The sequence below is a fragment of the Lissotriton vulgaris genome, chromosome 12 (genome assembly GCF_964263255.1).
Source record: "Lissotriton vulgaris chromosome 12, aLisVul1.2, whole genome shotgun sequence".
Lineage (NCBI taxonomy): Eukaryota > Metazoa > Chordata > Amphibia > Caudata > Salamandridae > Lissotriton > Lissotriton vulgaris.
Window position 1 is genome coordinate 171,358,438 of NC_141700.1, and position 9,588 is coordinate 171,368,025.

Genomic DNA, 9,588 nt, shown 5'->3' on the forward strand with positions numbered 1-9,588 from the left:
TTTAGGAGGTTTGTTAACTTCAGAAGAGTTCATATGTTTAACAGTGAGGGGGTAAATATTTACCTAAATGCATGTATTGTTAAAGTAGCAAATTCTAAGATGTTTTGAGGCAGTATTGATGTGGTTGAGTTAACAGTTTTCCATACTTTCAATAGACCATGTGTGAGATACACATTGTATGAATGTTCCAAAGAAGTTGAAAATGCTAATCTCAGGACATCGTCAGAGGTGCACGGTGCCCAAGAAGGCAGCATTCTGCACAAGAACTTCTGGATGAGCTGCTGCTCTTAAGAAGATGAGCTTAAAAAGTTTATTTGTAGATGCAAATATCCCACATCAGCCTTACTTAGGTTCCCGATATTACCATTCATTGAAAAATCTGACATTAGTTGCCTATGTTGAGCTGTGATGCACTCAGTAATAACATGACATGATACTCGTAACACTTGCCGTTTGAAAGTGCTTGAGTTCTTCATTGTTCCAATCTCTAGGGGTGATTTCTGTCTGTATTCTGGAATACTGCAAAGAAATGTCATTTTCATTTCTTTATTAACTGCGATTACTTAACATCTTTACATACCCCCCCCCCCCCCCCCCCCCTGCCCCCCTAGGAACAACCTGCTATTCAGCTTTAAAATAGCACTGTGACTACATGGGCTCTATTTACTACTTAATGTCCATTTAAAACTTCAATTAAAAAGAGTTAACATTTGGGTTACCGTCGTTTCGCATTTTTACACCTATAGGGATCAATGGTTATATAAAAATTCAACAGGGTCATTCCCTTAAAAAAAAGTTCTTAGCGTGCCCCCTGATGAGCCCCAAGTTTAATTTATGGTTCCAGTGACCTTGCGAAAAACCCCTTGGTTAGATGACTGACTGGGTTAGGGCACCAGGTGATTTTCATTACAGAATGTCAGGAACCCTGAGTTCTGCAGCCTTTTGAAGGGGAATCAAGTGCAATTCTAATTTTACTGCAAATCAAAACTTGCATGCATACAGTGTTAAGAGTAGGATTTGACTGTTAAGATTTCTGAAGCTGCACTTTTTTATTTTAAGAACTTATTTTATTTTAAAAACTAGTTTCTTTAATGAAATGTTGCATAAGATGAAATACTGCAATCAATGCAATCAGATTCATGTGTAAGTGGTAACATAAATAGCCATGCAGACGATGTAAAGAGGTCAAGGCATGGGGAGGAGGCGCAATGGGCAAAGAGGTTAAGTGCATGGAAGAAGAGTGGTAGGAAGGAAGTAAGAGGGGCCAAGGAGCAAAGCATGAGGTAATTCTGTTTTTATGTCCATGAGTTGGCTTACATGTCATCCAGGGAAGAGGGCCAGCTGTACTTGGTGTATGGCATGAATTACTATTAATGGGTGCATCATCTGAGGATCAGCTCAGTAGTGGGGCAATCAGCCAGAAAAGCAGCCTCTCCTCCCCTACACTAGGCAGTGATAGACCCCCTTGACTCCCCCGTGGTGAAGTGTTGTCTCCTCTGCAGTGGTCTAACAAGTGAACATCAGCCATCCATGGTCTGGGTTTGGAGGGGACGATGTAGAGGACTTCAAGCATGCTGTACTGGTTTTCTCATTCAAGATCCAGGCCAGGTCTAGAAATCTAGCAGCTGCTCTATGCTTACGCCGCCTGCTGTAAAAAAAAAAGTCCCAGTGACCACCACCTCCCAGGAAGAGATATTGGTGATAAGGTGATCCAGTTGAATTTTGCTATGCACCGTTCTCACAGGGTTTGAAGTGAATGCCGAGTGTGATGTAAAAGCTCTAGTGAGCCATGTAATGAGTGCACCCCAAGCCCATTGTGTGCTGGGTCTGGCTAAGTTGATGTGTGACAGTTTCCTCACCCTGTGTTGCTCAAGCATCAGTTGTTGCTTCTTTTATGGAGGCGTAGAAAAACTGTCCCTCACGGAGTGCATGTTTGTTCAGCACCTAGAACATCAATAGGTGTCAGTCCCCCAAAAAGAGTAGAGTGGAAATACCAGCCTCTTCCCACACCTGCAGCCAGCCACCTGAGTGGTGATCTAACCCCCCCCCCCCCCCCCCCCCGTTGGTAAGCCCAGCGGATGATTTGCCCGGCGTACGCATCGCATAAGATAAAGTGGTCCTGTAAATGTCACTTGTGGGGAATAGGTTCCTGGGGCGGTGGAACTTAGCATGGCTATGGTGAAGGAGGATGTTGCCAATAGGGGAGTCGAGGGGCCCATACTGCCCACAAAGCGGCACACCAGCCAACAAGATTGCTAATGGGCTTTGTAGGAAGCTGGCTGTTTATGATATGAAAATGAGATGAATAGTACGGAGTATATGTATTCCATTGTGAGTGGATAGGGGTTTGCTCTGGTATTCCCAATGTGCTCTTCTAGGGAGTAGTGTGGTTGTGCAGCCATATTGCACACCAATTTATGAAAAGAACACCATTATATATATTGAGGCACCAGAATGAATCTGATCAGGTAACTTCTTGCATAGAGGCTGCATGCTATGATGTAGGCTAGTCATGCTGAGCCAACAGGGAACTTGGGCCTCATGATTCTCTGGAACGTAGGGACACCTTGGGTCCTCTTTTCCATGGGGCAAAGGTGTCCTTGGGTGTCTGGCTAAGGGATACAGCCATTTGTAGGATTCAAACGCCTTAGTGGCATAAAAAACAAAACTACATATAGTGAGGGATCAATGGAATGAGAATGTCATGAAGACTGTGCTAAGTGGATCTGCCGGGGATAAATCCAGCTTGATCCAGCCTTACAAGAGATGGAAGCAGCTGGAGTTGGTGCGAGGCAAGCAGCTTGGTAAATATTTTTTGTCCGCATTTATTAAGGAGAGGGGCCTATATGAGTCAGTGGGTGTGGTTCTTGCCTGGTTTGAGGATCATTACAATGAGGGCCTCTCAAGGAAGCTGGGAGCACTCATGTACACGGTGCCTCCATATACACTTCCAACAAGTGGGGTGTGAGTATTGGGGCAAATTCTTTATATAATTCTGCCTGAGTCACTCAATACCCGGTGCCTTTTCTACCAGCATACAGCGAAGCACCCCACAATCTCCTTCATTGTGAATGGCTCATCCCGATGGTGCATGTGGCCATCGTCCAGCTGCTGGATCGAGTCTAAGTAGTCCGGAAGGTTTGCTGGAGGGTCATCCTGTTGTGAGTGGCAAGGCAAAAACAAATAACCTTAATGCCTGGACATTCTCATTGCCTGAGTGTATACATGCTTACTCGTCTCACAATTTAGTGATTTAGTCGCTCGCCCATGGATTTCTCAGTACCCATACTAGAGACCTGCCTAGGCGTTCACCCTCCCTGAAGCGGTGCATCCATAATTCGTACCCCCTGTAGTGCATCTCCCGCTGAACTGCCTCCTAGTATTCTACCAGTTTACCCCGTCTATATGCAAGACTGTTCGGATTTCTCCCCCCTCCCCCCCCCCCCCCCCAACCCCGAGAAGAAACTGGTCTCCCAGGTCATGCATTTCCCATTCCAGCTGTGAGATCCCCCTCGAGCATGCTGGCCTGTTTGTCTATACCTTCCCCATGGATGACCATCTTGAAAGGCCTCCCATATGGTGGCCCTCATTACTGGATCCATGTCGTCGTATTCCAAGTATGCGGTGATGGCTATCCTAATATCTTCCCAAAATACCTGGTCTTGTAATGGTCCCGGCGGCAGTTGCCACTTTAATACCCGGGATGGAGCACCCTGTAGCTTCAATTCTGAAAGTGTGAGGCCCGTGCCGCCCATGCTACCACATCACACTAGCCAATAATACAGATGTGACCAGGTAGAGTGTACAGAAGTTATGATGCGCCTTCCCTGAGTGCTGTTATTGACTCTCCAAATGTCATGTAAGTCAGTCCCTCATGAGTAGGCCTAGTTGAGCAGCCGTCTGTGGCAGAGGTTGTCTGGAGGCACTATCCCTGTACATCATGGGGTCTAAGATTACATTGAATTGCTGGCTGGTTCAGCTATCACACCACCATATAATTCCAACCAGGTGCCGAATAGCGAGGAAGGTGTGCCCAGGGGGCCCTAGGGGAGGTGATCAGAAAGTTAAAGGCAGACAAACACTAGTCGGTGACTACTATCTTGTCTGACTTTTAGAGTCGTGCACCCGTTTCATCAACATTTCGCAAGTTTTTGGATGAAAATAAGTGCCAATTTTTATTGCAACAAATGCACCCCAAAAATTATGTAGTGGGTACTCAGCACCTTACATTTTTTTGATGGAAATAGAACATTAATTTGTGTTGTTATTTTGCGGGGGGGGGGGGAGAATCACCCCCAATTAGTTGCTACGGACCAGCTAACCCTACAAAGCTATCTTTTTTTGGGAGAGTTTTATGTAGCGCAAACTTGACCTGAAGGTACTGGAGCGCTTTATATTAGCACCAGTTATGTTACACAAGGACAAATTCATTTTTGGGACGGTCGGCACGGGGAGATTAAGTGATTTCCCAAAAATCTCAGTAAGTTTTCGCTGCCATAGAGACTCTAACCTTAATCCACAGCTCAAAACTACAGACCTGTGTAAGTAATCCAAATATCGAATGGACTAGCTTATGAGATCTATCTAAACTGAATTATAACTTGCCTCCAGCTTACACAGATCAGTGTGTAACGTGCGTTCACCACCTGAGCTACTGTACCAGGACTGAAAGTTGGAGCCTCCTGGTAAAATATTATTTGCAGCAACAAAGGCATAACTCCTCTGAGCCAATCAGTTTGCACCGGAATACAAGGCGCGGGCTAAACTGATATCTGTAGTAGGCACATTAACCTGCAAAGTAATTTTCAGAGACAGAACCTCATGCAGGCGTATTCACTTTGAGCTCCTCAGAGTAGAAGGAATAAATAACGGTAGGAGATATAGCGTGTAAAACCCGGGACCCACAGAGTGAACTATTTACGGGAGTGACAAAAGAATGAGGCGCTCAGGGCGAAAGTCAAAGGGGCCTCTATTTTGGAACTCCTGGACCTCAAGAGCTTGTACCTTTCCGGCAGCCACTTGAGACGCTTGGGCTGCGGTCTCCGATCTCAATCTTGCTTCAGATCGCGGGGCTTGAACTGCCACTTCCTTTTTCCTCCAAAAGATGTAATAGCACGGGCCTGTCATGTGGTTTACGTTAATATGAAAGGCTGCAAGAGTCGGAGGTTAGAAAAACATTAAAAAAACAAGCTGTCGCCATTAGGCAAACAGCTGATTGTTTATATTTGCACCGCAATTTCACTTTCAAGTGAAAACTCAATGCAAATATAAACAAGCGGTCGCCCCTTGCCAAAGATGACTGAAACAAGCTGTCTCCATTACGCAAATTAAAACAAATAGTGCCTACCCCCTTAAAGGAGAATGTATAACGCTGCAAGTTAAATATCCAGTCCGAATGGGCCGTCCAAGGAGACAGGGCGGTAACAAAAAGCCTCATTCTCTACTGAGCATTTAGCATAAACGGTGACGTCAGCCAATCAAAATGATGGGTGTGGCTTCAACTCCACTTCTAAAATGTCCAGATTACAAAAAGCCTCGCAGAGCGACAGTGCATGCGTTCTGCAACGCAGGTCTGCGAGACCTAAAAATTGGGGGTCATCTGTGTTCGGTCCACTCTGATAGGGTGTCCCATGATGGTGCCAGTGATAATCTCATACCTGCACTGCGTGTCATACTTAGCCCTGCGTGCCTGCCACTCCAGCTCCATTCTGAAGAGAATTGCCACTCGACTAGTTAAATTACAAAGAGTGTTTCTCCCCCAACCAATTGGATTTAATCCTGGAGTCGGAGCCCTCAGTGAGCTGTACTTCCTGCTAAATATACACACAAAGTAGAGCTTTCCCCATTGCTTTATTCGGTACAGCATACACACTATCCAGCAATTAAGACCAGTGGACTGCAGCCGTGACGTGTTTAGAATTTCTTTCTTTCTCAAAGGGATAATTGCAGTCCTTTAAGCGCAAGTGCGGCAACTCCTTCGCACATTTACCCATATTGTGAGTCCTCTTTGAACAGCTCTGAATGAGTGCTTCACATTGGATGCTGGGAGGTGAAGTCCAAAAATATTTATCGGAATTGTTGCGCTCAAATATTGCTGCTAATTTCAGACTCTACACGAGCCCCGGAAAGCGTGTCTGCCTCTATCCAACTGCTGTGCCCCATTCCCAAAGTCATACATGTATATTCAGTGTTGCTGGTTATAGGCAAAGACTTGACCGGACGTACGATGGTTATTAAGACTCCGGATGTTCCATGTGAGAAATTGAACACCGCATCAAGTCGCAGTCATGTGCAATGGTGTAAGTGATCTGTTGCTCCCCAATCACAAGAAGGGCACCAAGATAGTTTAGTATCTGCATCAACCAATGCTGAAACAATCAACAACCCCTTTCCCCACCCACACCAACCACCAAACTTGGCCGTGCGCAAACTCAATAACCCACAATGAAAATCAAAGTCCATCTCGTGAGGCAGAGCGGATCCAGTCATATACCCCTTCCAGAGTGGCAGAGATCAGCTACAACAGACAGACTGTTAAGAAAAATAGCATACCATGTAAGCATACTGACTATTCAGTGCATACAAACGTTTTGGGTTGCAGCTGAATGGGCAGTTGCCCGATGAACAATATGGCTAGTTATTAATTGTGAAGCCTCACAGTTGACAACACATGAGTGCAAAGCATACAATTAAGCATTGTCTTTATGGCAGGTTACTTGGAATCAATCATCATTCGATGTATGATTAGCGTCTATGCTGGGGAAGATCTAGGGGAGCTGTAACTTGTTCGGCAAATTTTAATACAGATTTAGCGTAGTTAAAAAAAAAAATTGCCGTTTGACCGCCCAAGTCACCTTCAGGCGCGCTGGATAAATCATTCCATAGGGGACCTCAGCCTTTTGCAAGATCTTTTTAGCTAGGGGGAACTTACATGGGCTGCCTGTACAGAAATAGTGTAGTTGGGGCATTGCCCTGATATTGAATCACACCCACTCTCAGGCTATGTGCAGCACTGTGTCCTGGTAATTCAGCAGCAGTGCCACTATTGTCCTAGCAGGGTCCCCCAGGGGGAGGCCTGGGCCCCAGTGACATGTGTGGCTGCTCTACTGCAAACATGGATGATAGTCCATCCCCAAAAAGGTCCCGAAGCATGTACTTGATGAAGTCCTCCATTTGTTTGATGTTGGTTGTCTCTAGGAGGCCTGTGATTCTGAGATTATTTCGACGCGAGCATGCTTCGAGGTCCTCATTCTGAGCTCTAATACCTGCAAAACCATGTCTATTTTCAACAGTCTTTTCCTTACTTCTGCTTGCCCATACTCGTGTCAGATATCCGTTGCTCAACTGGTCAATGCAGTTAACCTGTTTGTCTACTCTTTGCATGACCTGTTCCAGTCGGTTTATATTCAGATCTAACTTGGTGTCAATAACCTTAAAACAGGAGCGGACCTGGTCCAGAATCACCTTTATAGCCACATTGGGCTGCAGCTGGCAACCAGTGCACTTGGGTAATACCTCAGAATGTATGGGGGCCCTCCCTGCCTGGTTCTACGCCTGCTGTCAAATTGGAGCTTCATTTATTTGCCGTCACTTTTCCCCATGGTGAGTCCTTTTCCTGTGGTGCTGATCCGCTGTGGTGTCTCTTGGCACTAGCAGCAGCAAAGATCAGCATGGTCTTCGACCTTTTTCCCTCAGCGCCAGATCTGGGGGGGGCTAATATTTCAAAACCCCCTTGTGGGTAGTCGGACTGAGTCCCAGTCAGCAGCCCAACTGCCAGTGAAGCCAAAGGGCCCACACCCGAATGTAGGCACCAGGATCGGCACCCCATCTTCCCTCCCCATGTGTATCGGCACTGTGAGGAAAGAGTTCCATCAGAAGCAAATGGCCCCCGAAACCAAGGCCATGTGACTGCTCAGGTGGGTATAAGGCCAGGGCACATCGAACGGAAGGATTGGGGGGGGGGGGGAGGGAGGCACCAAAGAATGCCGATCCACTCCCCTTTGAGGTTCCGTGACAATTGTAAGTGGTGTTTTCGACTCGTACGAATATAGTCGAGTCTGGTATCTATGAACCGCAAATGACGAGTTTAGTAAGTGTGCGCAGTTTCGCTGTGCTAACTTAAACCGTTCGTTTGTTATGTGGGTTTTTCATCTGTACCCACGGGTTCCATCTTAGATACGGCATCCATTTTGTCTCTTGCCCTCAAGTAGCCAGCGAACGGACGTTGTCCGCTTCGCGACCCTGGGACTCCCAAGATATCTGCGGAAGACACATGTTCTTTGTGAGTGTCTTTATGACGAGGGGGTTGCTACTGTAAGGCAGATGGCGCCGCTCGAGGCTCATCTTGCCGCACGGACTTATTGTCTCAGCCGTGCATCTCATTAGGCACGTCCCTTTGATGCCTGTATCTCGTGTTTCTCGATACCTCCCCTTTTACACCCTTTCCGATCTCCCCACTGTCTCCGTCTTCCTCTGCACCTGTCCTTGTTCCTATTTCGATCTGTTTTACTACTGATTGGAATTTGCTAATGGTGGGAAGATGGTTTTTACAGTTGGGAACCGCCAAATGTTTCCGCACTTATGTTCCGGACCTCATGTGTTTCAAAGTGACCAAAGCGACCCCTCTGGGGGATAATGATGAGAACCGGGTTGTAAACTTTTGTGTGCCATGTTCTATGGGTAAAAACTGTATAAAAGGAGCGATTCACAGAACCAATTTGAAGCAGTCTCCCCAAGTTGCACGCTGTGTACTTGTCGTGATCTCTGTGTTCCCTGCAGCAAATAAACCTTGAATCTTTGACGTCGAAGGAAGTGTCCCGTGTCTCTGTCATTCGTACGCCGGAGCAGGTTACCCACGAAGGTTTCAGGTGTTGTGCCCTGGCACCGCTGGGTCTTAAAGAACCCAGTCCTTCAGTTGGCGCCCAACGTGGGGCTGCATCAGTGGTACCGGTCCAAGCCCGACGATCGTGAGGAACTTCGTGTGAAATCTCCGAGGGAAGGTGCACTCCGCTTCATCGATCCTGTTGTCGAAATAAGTGGCCCGAAGACTTTTCCCGCGAAGATTCCCGCCTCCGGACGGCTGCGACGGACTGCTGCCCTGACTGTAGACCTGTTTTGGCGCCTGGCGTAGACCTTGGTATAGCGAGACGATTGACGGGCCTTCCTGGTGACGCCATCGATCTTTGAGTTAAGTATTTGTGGGTCGCTCCCAGAGTTCTTGGTTGTTGACACTTTAGCGAGTGTTTTTGTTGTTAACGCTGTGTGAGTGTTTTTGTCGGTGACACTTTGCTAGCGTACTTTGTTGTGTTGTTTGACGACTGCAGCCGCCAAAAACCGAGGGTTTTGTTCTTTGCTGGGACTTGGTAAATCCCGTAACCCTTGAAGTTTGTGAAACTCGGCTAGTGTGCAAGATGCCTGGTCGCAGTACTTTGTTTAGTTGTTTCAGACCTTGTGGTATGGATTCCCGACTGGAGGACTCGTGTCCGATACCTCCGGTTGGAACTCCCACGTATGAGCTCTATAGTAAGCATGGGTTAGGCCCAGTTACCTTTAACGATTACTGGATTAAATATACGAAAAAGGACGGCG